Source organism: Dasypus novemcinctus, chromosome 16, assembly GCF_030445035.2.
Source record: "Dasypus novemcinctus isolate mDasNov1 chromosome 16, mDasNov1.1.hap2, whole genome shotgun sequence".
NCBI lineage: Eukaryota > Metazoa > Chordata > Mammalia > Cingulata > Dasypodidae > Dasypus > Dasypus novemcinctus.
The window spans coordinates 56,871,110-56,885,249 of NC_080688.1; the positions used below are offsets into that span (position 1 = coordinate 56,871,110).

General features: G+C 38.1%; 1 pseudogene; it reads right to left on the bottom strand.

The window, feature by feature from the left end:
* Positions 1–4,460: 4,460 nt before the first annotated feature.
* LOC101412029 (ATP synthase subunit g, mitochondrial pseudogene) lies at positions 4,461–4,870 on the bottom strand (annotated as a pseudogene).
* Positions 4,871–14,140: the final 9,270 nt, after the last annotated feature.

Sequence of the window (14,140 nt, forward strand, 5' to 3'; positions counted from 1 at the left end):
TTGAGAAAGATGCCGATTTCTCTGATTAAACTAATCCACCATCCTAGGTCCAATAAATGACACTTTACTTTGCATGGCAGAGCCTACTGGCTCAGATGTAGTATAGGAGAAGCAATGGGAAGTGAGAGAGGTGAGCTGAACTGGCCAGGTGGTAAGCAGCAAAGCTAGATATTAAACAAAGTTTTGTCTGGCACTGAGTAAAGTACTTATTCTTTACACCTTTAAAAAAGTATAAAATTGGGTATGAAAGTCATCTTTTAGTTTCTATTTAGTTTATAAATGTTTGTTTTTTTTTAACAGGTAAAAAATTGACATTTTCCTTCCTAATATGTAATTTCCATTCTAAAATGATGTTAGTAATATTGATAATGATGGTGGTAAGAGCCACCAATTGATAAAAACTTACTCTGATCAGTTATTTAATTAAGAGCATTGATCCATCTTTTTGCAAAATACACAAGGCAACAAGGTAGATAATACTACTTTCCCCATTCTATGGATGGGGAAAATGAGGCTTAAGAAAATTACCTATCTTTGAAAATCATATTAACACTAAATGGCAAAGCCACTTGATCTCAAGTCAACCTGGCACCAAAAGTCATCTTTCTTTGCTCTATGCTAGGCCTCTGCCTAAAGGTAAACTTTATTCTGACTGAAATAACAGTTTATCCTACAGAGTACTATCCATTCAAACTACATAAAAGATTTTTCTATCTCATCACCTCATAACTCAAAGGCCTTCAGTGGTTCCATGATATTAGAAGAATTAAGTCCTAACTCTATAGTTTGATTTATAAGACACCCTACAATCTGTCCCTCTGCTACCATTCCATCTTACCTCGTGATATCTCCTTGTATAAACCCTCCGCTATAGTAGAAATATGCTTTACCCTGTCTCCTAAGGGTAACTTGCACATCCTTACCTCTGATGGTTTTCTACCTGGAATATTAACTCTCCTATTCTCTCTTTAAAATACTCCATAGCCTTTATACAGTATAGCTGTATAGCCCTCACCTCTGTGGATTTTGTAATAATAATGATTTCTTCCTGAATCCAGAGTCTCTAAGACTTAACATTTTTTTTGTTGTTGTTCAATTTACCTGGCACAGCATTAAGATTTTTACGTATCTGGTAGTATTATTGAAGTCTTAAAATATATAAATTTTCAATTCCCTTCTCAATTGCAACCTGATTGAGGGTGGGAACCTGGTCTTACGTGTCTAGATTTCTCTACAGCATCTAGCACTATGGCTTATAGCCAGTCACTGCATTACAATGATTTACTGACTTAATTTTATCTTTGGAATGCATAAGTTTAGAATGTGGGAGAAAAATCTATAGCTTCAAATTTAAGGCATTTGCTTTAATGCAAATATAATATTATGTTTTCTTAATTATAGTGACAAATGAGTTTTTTAAAGTATGGTATTATTAGAACAAAGTGTATAATATTTGTAGCAGAAAGTTTCTGATATGGTTTCCAATAATCCCCCCTGCCAGGTAATCATGTCATGTGCAATCCTCACCCTTGAGTGTGGAACTAAACATGGTGAATCACTTCTAGTGCATAGAATATGGTGGAAGTGAGGTGATACCACTCTGTGATTTGAGTGTAAAAACTTTTACTTCCTTTCACTAGTGGACTTTCTTTCTTGCTGGCTTTGATGAAAAAAGAAAGCTCTCATTATAGAAGTTCACATGATAGGAACTAAGGGCAGTCTCTGGCTAACAGCCAGTGATGAACTGAGGCCCTCAGACCAGCAGTTCACAAGGAACTGAATCCTCCCAAATACCAGGTCTGCAAACTTGGAAGTAGGTTCTTCTCAGTTGAGCCTTCAGATGAGACCCCAGCCCTTAACAGCAGACCTGAAAGAGACCCTGAAGCAGAGGACCCAGCTGAGCTGAGCTGTGCCTGGACTTTTGACCTATAGTAACTGAGATGAAAAATATGCATTGGTTTAAGCCATTAACTTTTGGGGTAATATAAGCATTAACCATTTTTTTTTTTCCTTTTTGTACATTTACAGCTTCATTTCCATAACAACATTAACTATGACTTTTAAGTTTGGATTTGTTGCATCCTATATTCCCTGCCAAGCAATAGCAGTCTTGATTCTAAGTTAAAAATAAAAAGGTTTATGCCTGTTTGTCTCATTTGAAAGTTACAACATTTCTGTGAATTAGACTGATTAGATGACTATATTATTCCCATTTTATAGGAGATGCCAACACTAAAAAAGGGTTAAGGAGTATAGAAGAGAGCAAACCATCTGTCTACTGGAGTGAAGGTGAAGAAGAAGGTTTATTTAGGGCCCTCACATCACAAAATCAATTGCCTCCTTCACAAATGTGTATGGTTTCCCCTGCTCATCAAAGGAAAAATGTTTAAAAAGAAAATGAATTATAATTATCTGTTTGTGTCTGTGCAACTGAAAGAGTATCATCATCAATTTATTTGAGAATATTGCATTCCCTCTAGTTGAAAGCATCCAGTCTTCCACTTTCTCAAGGGCTGAAAGAAACAAGCCATTGTGGCATGCTAAACTTGGTGAATTTCAGATACCCACAAATGATTTGTTCTCCCAACACTAACTCAGCATTGTTCCAGATAAAATCTCAAATACCTGCACCCTCCTTGGGTGACTGTATAAAATCACAAAGGCCTTCCAGGGGATTCTTTTTAGTTTTCCCCGGCACTTGCTTTCACACCTTTTTGTGCCACTGAGCAAACATTTAACAGAGAGAAAAATAACAGCAATTTGTTCCAACTGGTAAGAAGCTCAACATGCAATGCCAAATTATAGCAGCATTCTGGAGACCAACACTGCTCAGTTAATAATGGAGTGTATGAGTGTGTGTATGTATTCTCATACATTTTATCAACAAAAGAGCATGCCCTCAATTTGGGTATTTATGAGAAACACTAGGAAAAGCTTCAAAATGGAAAGAAATATTATACTTAGCACATATGTGTGTGTGTATGTACACGTACATATTGTAGATAAATCCAATTTATTTTTTAATCAATAGTTCATTAATCCAAACATTATCCCTGGGGCTTTGTATGAACAAGCAATTAGAAAGCTCTCTGGAACTATCAAGGGCTCCTGAAAACTAAATAATAGAGGGTCAGTACTAGTGTGACAATGGCTGTATGAGACATCCACAGATAAAAAGTGCTTCTTGGGTCCTACATTAAAATGGCTCACCTCCACTATTATTATTTTCTCTCAGCAGTGCTCAAGGAATGGGGGAACAGAACCCTATTTTGGAGAAACTATTTTTAAAACAAAATCCTCCTCCCTTCCCAAAATTATATAATATTTTTCTCATGCTTTCTGTTTTGCCTTGGTCTATGTTCCTTGAGAGCAGGAACTTTCTCATCTGCCTTTCCACCATCAATCTTTCCCTCCAAATTTCATTCAGTGGCCATTTTATAGCTTTCTTCAGACTCAAAGAGGCACTGCAGTCATATTTTAGGGGAGTGCTGCCAGTCCTTAGAACAGAAACTACTATGCTAATTCAGAATTTTCTACTGTTCATCCTACTCAGAAGGCTATAGAAATAATTAAATTCTGGATTGGGTCTCAGTTCCTCATTTATTGTCTAAATTATGATAATCCCTGCAGCTATGTCTTCATTTTATAGAAGATATAGTTCCTACAAACTATAAAGATTTGTAAATTGTTTCATGTTTTGTTGCTTTGTAAAATTAACTCTTTGGAATAATTTCTTTGGGAAATTCTACCTAATGAACAAATTATTTGATGTTTAATGGCCAGTGTATTAGTTAGGGAAACCTAGCTATTATACAAACAATCCCCCAAATGTGTTAGCTTTACATAATAAAGATTATCTCTTGCTTTGTTTAGAGTCCTCTGCGGGTGTTCCTTTCATGCAGGTGGCTTTCCGCTGTGTGTGAGCATCCAGCCACTGGATGATGAGAAGGATTGGGAGGAAGACATGTCTCCATGCTCTTAGGCACATGGCCATCTCTGGATTCCGGGCTTCATTCGGCATACTTCATACAGTCCTGGGCCCAGAGGTGATATACTTTTCATTCCTAATGGAAGAGTCCTCATCCCAACAAATCCCTAATATTCACACCATGCACCAGAGCGCCAAAGTCAAAATTACAGTCTAGACATATTGTGACTAATAATTTATTCCATTCCTCCCAACTAGAGAGTTACCTTATACCATCCTCATAAATCTTGGTTGACCTGGACAAGTTTCAGATAATCCAGTCACTGACTCCATGGTTCCCAGAATTCCAAGACCAAATTTGCCATAAGCCTCTGTCCAAATTGTCAAAATTATGGATATGGCACACCAAAGGTTTTCTGGTAGTTGTAGCTGTGAGGTCTTATTGGGTTTTTGTTGTCGTTGTTGTTGTTTTTTAAATGAAATACATGTATAAGAGAAATGAGGAATTTTCTGAGTTGCTTTTTGTTTTCACATATTATCTTATTTATTCAGATAGCAGTCTGATCATATATAGTCCAAGAACACTCAAATAATAAAACCAGAAATAATCAGATGTTAAAGACTGGTCTTCAAACATCATAGCCAATGATGTCACCCTTTCCTATGATCTCGCCGATATAAAACCACATCCACACCTCAGTGGCCACCAAACCATTCAGAAGAGCTTCCTTAACTGTGAGCTGTTTGAAGCTACCAGTCTGAGCACTTCTGACTATTTCTTTTTAGGCTCTGAATAGCTGTAGGGATCTCAGCAGGGGTTGGAGGAACCAGCTCAACCTTGGCATAATGCCAAAATGTGGCCAATCGAAGTTTCAAGTAAGTCATAGCAGGGTTGACCAGCACAGGAGCCTTCTCTGCAAGGTTTCGGACAAACTGGGCCATGACTCCAGAATCCTGAGTTTTGATATTATCTACAAACATACTTTGCATTTGTACAATGTTGTTTGCTTTTCAAAGCACTTTCATAGAATTTATTATATTCAGCTTTTAAAATTATCTAGTGACATAGGAACCTGGGTATTATTATCGCCAATATAATAGGAAGAGATTTTATCACAGAGTGGACATATCAGTTTCTCAAATTAATCTAAATGAGATTAATACGAGAATGGAATGGCAGTGTCAGGGTTCCCAAGCCTCTTGTTTTTCACAAAATGCCATGAATGGGGAGTTTTTTGACCGCACGGGAGAGTACACCTCAATTTTCATTACACCCCTAACAAATAGCACAAAGCACCTAACTCCTGGGTAGAATTAATGGATTAATAACTGAAAAAATAAAAATAAAAAAGAACTTGTGAGTATAAAGGCAGAGGTGCTAATAATTGTGTTGCATGCTTACTACCTATTAACTCTTCACCTTTCCCTCTTATGGGCAGCTCCTAATGTATAGTATTCTTTCTAAAGATATCTCCTTTTTTAGGGGCTCTAAACAAGGGGTGTGATATATTTGTTAAATAATACACAGTATCGTATAGACTTAGTAAGGGGTCTGTGGTTTTCACCTAACTAGCAGAGAGGTCTGTGGAACAAAAAACGTTAAGAACACCTATCCTGTTGTATAGAGTTCTCTCTCTGTGGACCATTTCTATAGTTCCAAAGAAGACTAAGAAATGGTATCATGAAGAAAGCCAGTGGTTTTAAAACACAAAATTCTTTTGCTGCACTATGAGATGGTCCATTGGCCTTCATGTAAATATCAAGGTTGTGTCCTAAATATTCTAGTGCCCTTTAGGACCTTGTTATGAACTTGTAATTCAAATTCTGAAGTTTTCTTTCTTTTCAAATTGTGATCATTTTTGCTTAATGAGTGCCATGCATTTACTCTTCATTTGTGGAGCAAAACTTATCTTTAATGCCTTACACTTAAATTGTTTGACTTTCAAGAGAGCCTAGGCTTGTTAATTAGTCTTCCAGGATTCAGTGGTCAAGGGTGTATTCCCTCAAGCAGGTCCCTTCACCATTTTAGAAGCAGTGGTTGTATTCCCCTCTCGGCCTTTTTTCCAGACTAAGAGTCCCTAACTCTTTAGTCGGTTCCTCTGAGGACACACTACACACATAAATCAGGCTTCCAAGGAAGCTAAAAGAGGTAATTATTATTTGCATTTTGGGCATTTAAAAACTCAAAGCTCAGAGGTGAGGATACTTAATTCAAGCTACTTCACCAGATTATACATTTCTCCTGGGAACACAGCGCCTTCTGTTTGCTTTATCTACAACTCTACTCAAGATTCCTGCAATACAACCATACAAATAACTCTGACTCTAGGGCTCTGAATAAGAAATATATTAGGATCTATCAATTTATAATCCCAATCCTAGTTACTAGGTCTTGTAGGCCAAGGAAAGTAGACTTGTACTATTATCTAGGGGATTACTATACCAAGAGAAAGAATCTGTTTAGGTCACTGATGTGAGAAATTCACTTTTCCATTCCTTATTACAAAAGTATTTCAGCCTGAACTATCTGGAGCCACGCCTACCTCCTTGAGTACAATTCAGGTGTACTGAGCAAAATCACCTGCCCCAATCTGAATGGTTTCCTATGGTTCAGTTGCTACTAAAGGACAAAGCGGACGTTTTCTACAAGTCCTTTTTTAAGGTTTAAACCAAATTAAATCTGTTTTTTTTCCCCTTTGGCCTCAAAGTTACACTTTAATTACAGTGCAATAATTCGAGGAACATTGGTAATAGGGAAAACTTTTAGACCTTTTGTTCTTTAGTGCAGTCAAGGGAAACCTCATTAGAGAGGATTTTCTTAGTTAGCAGGGCTGTGAGGTTAATGAGCTGTGAGTGATAATATATAGGAGTAATCCCTCCTGGCAGTAACAGGTTGTATTTTATACTTTCTTTAATCTCAGTAAGAAAGGAGGTGATGGGAGAGGATGAGAAGGATACCAATTTAAGGGGTACAGGGATATTCCAAAATCCCACTCCTGGTATGGCTCATAATTGAAAACTTCACATATTCAAACCAAAGGAGCTGAAAGATGAGTGGGTGAAAATATTTCTTTCACAGACCATTTCAGTGACAAATGTTGAGGTGTCCCAAACAGGATTGAATGAGGTTTCTCATATCAGATTTCAAAAGTGGCTGATTTCCTTTTGCTGTCACTAGAGGGAGCCAGCAAGGTTTTGAGTCATAAATTTCAGATCAGTTGGCTAGAGGTAGGTGAGGATGGTGTTAATAAGTGAAAATCCTTAGTTTACTACAATTTGGGGTGTATAGTTTGTGACAACTTCAGAGTGGGTTATCACCTCTTTGGCCTTTTTTCAGTGGCATTTTAGTGATTCTTTTTTATTTTTTAAAGATTATTTATTTATTTCTCTCCTCTTCCTCCCCCACCCCGGTTGTCTGTTCTCTGTGTCTGTTTGCTGCGTCTTCTTTGTCCACTTCTGTTGTTGTCAGCGGCGCGGGAATCTGTGTTTCTTTTTGTTGCATCATCTTATTGTGTCAGCTCTCCATGCGTGTGGCACCATTCCTGGGCAGGCTGCACTTTCCTTCACACTGGGCGGCTCTCCTTATGGGGCGCACTCCTTGCGTGTAGGGCTCCCCTACACAGGGGACCCCCTTACATGGCAGGGCACTCCTTGCGCGCATCAGCACTGAGTATGGGCCAACTCCACACGGGTCAAGGAGGCTTGGGGTTTGAACCACGGACCTCCCACGTGGTAGACAGACTCCCTATTCATTGGGCCAAGTCCGCCGAATCTAGTGATTCTTAAGAGCCGTTTTGCTCATCCCACTTAGCACTTTCTAACAGCTGGTTGGCCCTCTAGAAATCCTCTTAGTTTACCCCAGAAATTTAAAGAAACAGGACTTCCTTTCTGAGCAAGGTTCAGAGCTCAACTGGCAGACATGACAGTTGTTAATATTTTTTTTTGTATTGAAATAGATACCTTTATGCAATGAAAAGAAAGGAAGCAGTAAAAATGAAATTCCCTTCCTCCTCCTTTGCTTTTGCTGGTTTGCATCCCTGAATCACCATCAATGATTAACAAAAGTGTCCTGACATTTAAGGTCATCCATAGTTTGCCATTATCTATTCTTTATATTTTATTGTCCATTTCTTTCCTCCACAAACTCTCCATTATGGCCAAGCTGAAATACTTCCGTCGCCTAAAGATGCAAAGCCCTAGTCCACCTTTGTACATTAGATTACTGCTTCCTGGAAAGTTGTACTCCATCTCTAGTTGTCTGTTTCCTTCTATCCTTTAGAATCTAGCTTAAAAAAAACCAACAAAAAACTCACCATCTCCATGAAATCTTCCTTATAAATCCATTTGGGGGGAGAGAGAGACAGGCAGAGATAGAGACAGAGAGACAGAGAGAGAATAACTTCCTTGATATTTTTAAGTACTATTTTTGTGAATATGTATGAAAATATTTTAGAAAAATTTTTAAAGTGATTTATAATTCAACTGTACTTCTAAAATTATTACCACTGTAGTATCTCTTTCATAAATTACATGGTATTTTAATATTGAAAATATGCCAGAATATCATCTCCAAATGAAAACAATCCCATAAATCAAACAGATTTCACATCAAGGAAAGCAAAGTCATTGTTATTATTTTTCTCATTTTAACATAAATGAATGAAAATGTAATCACCCACTGGTCACTCGGACCATTTTTGGATGAGTTTGGAAGTCATTCTTCCAAGGAAGATACATCAAGGTGAAAAAGATTTGATCCAGGCCATTAAAAAAGCAAAGGAAGAACCCCTCTCCCAACAGAGGCCTTCTTTCCTGGGGTTGCATTACTGAGAGTACCCAGCAGTCAGTGTTTCTCTTCTTCCGTGTGTCCTGGAGAAAGTCTGCCAAATGTGTATTCCTCTTTTTTGAGGTTCCCCACGGACAAAGAACTCTCTTTTGATTCCTACATCTACTCAAATGATGAAACAAGCCATCACTCCAGTATGTTCCTTTATCCATCCCATGTCCAGACCCCAGAAACACCAAGGCCACCCCAGGCTCATACACATGACTACTTTGCTCTACCAGAAAGACTAGTGTCGGGGACATCAGGGCCCCCTACCTTGGACACTTGACTGTTCCTCCCCAGCCCTTCCTTCTGAGGCAAGTGCTAATCTTCTTTATCTTTGTAAGATCTGGATTTCAAAAAAATTGCTTCTATTCTCCCATCCACTTGAAGTATCTGTTGCCTTTCAACAAGTGAAACCACTCCTGCTCCTTTATACTACTCAACTGTTTATATTTTTAATAACTCAGCTCTGATTTCCTGTCTCTTTTTCATCATGTTGATTTAGGATTTTGGTGATTTCCAAGATCCACCTACCATGATTACTTCAGCAGAAGAGTTAGACTGACTTCTTAATTTTTAATGCTACAATCCCTTATTTTTGCTCTCAGTACTTCATGGGTCAAGCTTTAAATGATTTGCCCCCTGAAAGGAAGATTATAGGCCACCCTATGTGTGTGTGTGTGTGTGTGTATACACGTGTGTATATATATATACGGTTCTCAATGGCTCTTAGTAGAATACTGTTTTAGAGATTAAGATCTGGGTAATTGGGGTAATTTCTGACTTTTCCCTCCTAATCCTAAATTTGAGCCTTTCGGTGCTTAAGAATGAAATTTATGTTTTAATGTGCTTTAAAAAATAATGGGGTCTACATAAGTCTTATTGCCCTAATTTAGAATTTTAAGTCCTTTGAAAGAAAGACATATTGACGATGGGGTAGAATTTTGTTACCTTGCAGGGATGTCCTTGAAGACTTGAGTTATTTCTAAAACCTCTCTTGGGGAGTTACAAAGTAATTATCTATTTTGTAAGCAAGTTAAAAGAAAGTTCTAGAACTTTTCCTAGCAGTTAATATGGTCATCTTCCTTAACTAGATCAATGCTAGAATATTTTACTAAAATAGGTAAGTTGCTGAGCTCAGTTAAGATGATTTACACTGAATGCTGTACTTTATCAGTGGCCATGAGACTGGCAAGTACTCATGGGAAGAGCTGGGGGGACATGCATGAAGCTGCCAAATGCATCTAAAAGTTGAGTACACTCTTACCACATTTCCCATCATCAGACCTTCATACTTTCAGCCATACCTCCCAATTTTCATACTCAGTCTGGTAGTAATGATTTCCTTTTTATACATTGTGTAAGGTTTTTCGTTTTTGTTTTTGTTTTTTTAAGGTGGTACCAGCAAATGAATCCTAGACCTCGTACATGCAAGTAAATGCTCAGCCACTGAGCTACACCTGCTCTGCTGCATTGTTTAAATTTTTTTGTTTGGATGGTTTATTTTTTTATTTTAATTTTTTGTTTTTGTTTTTGTTTAAATTTTAACACTGATCTTGATATTTACCTCAACCTGATGTATAAGAACAAATATGGTTAGACAAGTGAGAAGTGCTAAATGTGAGCACACTGTGTTATTTGCTCTGGGACAAATGTTTTAAGTCTGTTATAGCTTTTTTTCCCCAGTACAAATGAAACTATTTTCCAGTATGGGTTCCTTGGAGGCAGATGAAATGAATCTTTGATTTATCCTAAAGTTAACCCATTTCCAAACAATTTTTATTTGCTACACTTAAATTTCCAGGACTAAAACACTACTCTCAAATTCAATTTATTTCTTTGCCACTCAAGTTTTCTAAATGACTTATTTCATTTGTTTGTATTTGAAAGTACTACACTATATAACATGAGCTGTCCATGTAAAAATTGTTTGAGTCCTCTTTGAGTCAGTCATTTTAAATAAAGAGCTCCTGTGTTCCAAACCATCTGCCAGATACTATGGGGAAGTAAAAGGAAGTGTTAAAATATAATTATTCCTAAAGAGGCAAGATGATGTGGTCATGAGTTTAGGCTTTAGAGAGGATTCCTCTTTCCCATGCTTTGCTCACACTATAAATAATTCCTGTCATCCCATCCTCCAGACTATAGCTCAAGCCCAATACATTGCCACATCTCCACCACTGGAATACTCATGAAATCACCATCATTCTTTGCCAGGACCAAAGAAAGTACTGCTGAATTCTTCCTTCCTGCCAAGCTGCCTTCCCTCCTCCCCCAAACCTACCAATCTTTCCCCATAACCTATCTGTCCAAAACAGCCAGAGTCATCTTTAGAAATTTCAAGTTAGAGCGTGTCCTTCCGCTACCTTAAAATTTTCCAATGAATTAAACTAAAATCCACACTCCTATTTCTGGTTCCTTGATTATGTCTCTGACCTCCCATTACATAGTCCTGTCACTGAGCAGCAACAGGATCACCTGGAAGCAAGATCATCCCAGATCTCTGGGGCAGGTGCCAGGAATTTGTGTTTAAACAAGTCTTCAGGTGATTCTGATGCACTCTAGAAATTGGGAACCATTATTCCCCTTTCATTTGCTTACTTTGCCTCAGACATAAAGGTGGTTGGTCTGCTCTTTGGACAGATGAAACCAAATCAGCATCTTTAACCCTCTGCCCCTCTGCCCATGTACCTGCCCCTGATCTTTGTATGACTCTTTGCTTGTCAGTCAGGTTCTCATTAAAGATGTTGACCTGACCTAACCTTCGAAGGTAAGTCTCCACATCTCTTTCTTTCTTATTAGCTTCTATAGTTTCCTTAAACATGTTTCCCCTACACGAATTTATTTCCTTGTTTATGTATCTAACATGGATCAAACCGGAACTAAAGTCCTAAGGCAATCAATGACACATTCTAATGTGGTGTGTGAAGCTATCTACAAGACTTGCTAGAGGAGGCTAGTGAAAACCAGTTTGCGTCCTGTGGGATAATTTGACTCCAGTCTATAAATTAAGTTTGGGAGGTCGCTAGAAAAGGACTGTGTAAAAGAGTGGTCGGATGTGGAGGTGACTGATGTGCTGTAGATCCTGCCTCCTTCAGAATAAGGTAAAAGCAGGCATGCTTTTCCCCATCATCTCAAATTAAAAGCAGAGGGCTCTACAGAAAGCTTTTCAAGAGTTACTGTATGTCCCTGCAGCGTATGGGACACTGGAAGTGATTCACAAGCCAGTGACACCCATCCCCCCAATACCACTCATGCCCCTTTTCTCCTATTGCAAAGGAGAAGCTGCAGCCTGCTGGGCTGGGAAAGGCAAGTCACCATAACTTGGAGTAAAATGCAAAGTTTTTAATGTTACTGTATCTGGACCTAGGAATTAACCTATATGGGGACCTTTCATTGTGTGAAAATCACCCCAAATCATGGGAATTTCCCAAGATTTCATTCAGAGGCAGATTCATAAATTTAAAGGGACAGAGGGGGACCAAAACAATAAAAATGCCCTCTGATTGCATTCTTTGAGTAGGACTTGCTCAACATGCAGGTTACACTTATGTTCTTCTCAGCCATAAGCACCAGAAACAGGGATCTCATTTATTACCGCTCAATAAAGTAGCCCTAAACCAAGACTTGTATCAAAGTGGAAACACCATGAATATCAGTGGATAAAAGAAGAAAGGAAAGAACACATGCATGAACGAAGAAATGAATACAATCAGTAGACAGGTGTTTAAATTATAATTCTGCCACTTATGATATTAAACTCTATGACAATTATAAAATTTCAGTTAGTTTCTTAATAAAAACAAGAGCACCTACCTATGAGGTGATTACAGGAATGAAATGAAATAAAATAATGTGTTTATAATGCTTAGTATAAGGCTTGACCCATAATCATTATTATGATTATTATAATAATTTATTTAGGAAACAAGACACAGACATGTGGAATATTAAATTAAAGCACCTAAACAATAAATCTTTTAGTAACAAAAAAGAGTGGGATGCACGATTCACATCCTGAACCTTTCAAAATGGGTAGAATTTGTAGAGTCAGATCTGCACGGAAAGGAGGTGTGAGATCTGGTGTTTAGTGTTGGAAAGGAAACATGAGGCCCACCACCTGTGTCTGGGAATGGCTAAGTAAATATTGTCAGTGTTTCACACCTTTATTGTCTCACACCCAAATTACCTCATCAACCACCTAAAGGATTTTGAAGTCAACCTCTAGCATCTCATTCTCCTCAAAATACTATGTAGTGACACTCCCATACAACCAAAGTATAAACTAAACTAAACAAAATTCACCCAAAACACCCTGCAGAGACTTTGGTCTCCACAGAGCATGAAGTTCAAAGTCCTTGTACTGGTGTTCTAGGTCCACGGTTATGCGACTGAGCCCCCTTCTCTGGCTTCACGTCTTACTGCCCCTCACCATGAATCTTCTTTGAGCCTTATTCATTTCTTTACTGCCCCTCTAATAGAACAAGCATTTATCATTTGAAGTGTCTATTAATTTGGTATTATCTGCAGGGAAAGCTCTTCTTTCTGCTCTCAGCCTATTCTTATTGCCTCCGTCCTCAGGGTTTGGCTCAAGTGACTCCTCTCTTGGGTTCACTGTCTCCATCCTGTGAAAACCCATTCCTCTAATTGGCTGTAAAACTCTTTTGGCCATTTATCACCTGCCTTGGAACATCCTGTTCAGTGTACTCTCATATAGTTATTTCATGGCTGTGGTTTAGTTATGTATGAATTCTTCTTCACTTTTTACACATTTCTTTCATTTCTACTACCCAGAAGAATAGAAATGCTTTGATGATAGAGGCTGTATCTTTTACTTCTGTGTATCCTGCCCAGTAACTAATACAGTACCATATGCATTACCTATTTCACAGAACTCTTCTGTGAGATGGATGTTGCGTATCCTGATGGCTTAGAGTAGTGCCACCATTAAAGTTGTCACTATCCTCTTCAGGGAAATGGATACAGCCCTTTCCTTGAAACCTTGGAACACATTGAGGGAAACTAAGAGAGATGTATGTTCCACAAAAACCCCAGCCACGTCAGCAGGATCACCTTCAACTATGAAGACTCATTATGCCCAGTCAATATTGAGAATAGCTATTTCTGGCTAAGTAGAAAGGACTTGTCTACTAGCTGAAATTTACTTTATAGCTCGCCTCGCTTTGCTGCTACTGGAAAAAGATAGAAGGAGGAAGAAAAAAGAAAGGAGTCTACGTGGGTTATATAAACCCGAACAGGTTTTAAGATAGGTAAGGGTGGATAAGAGGGGAGTTCGGGTCATTCATGCAATTTAAAATGAATTATTTAAATATCTCTGATAGAAGCAGTTGAAATAAATTTGGAAATAAAGTATAATATTACCA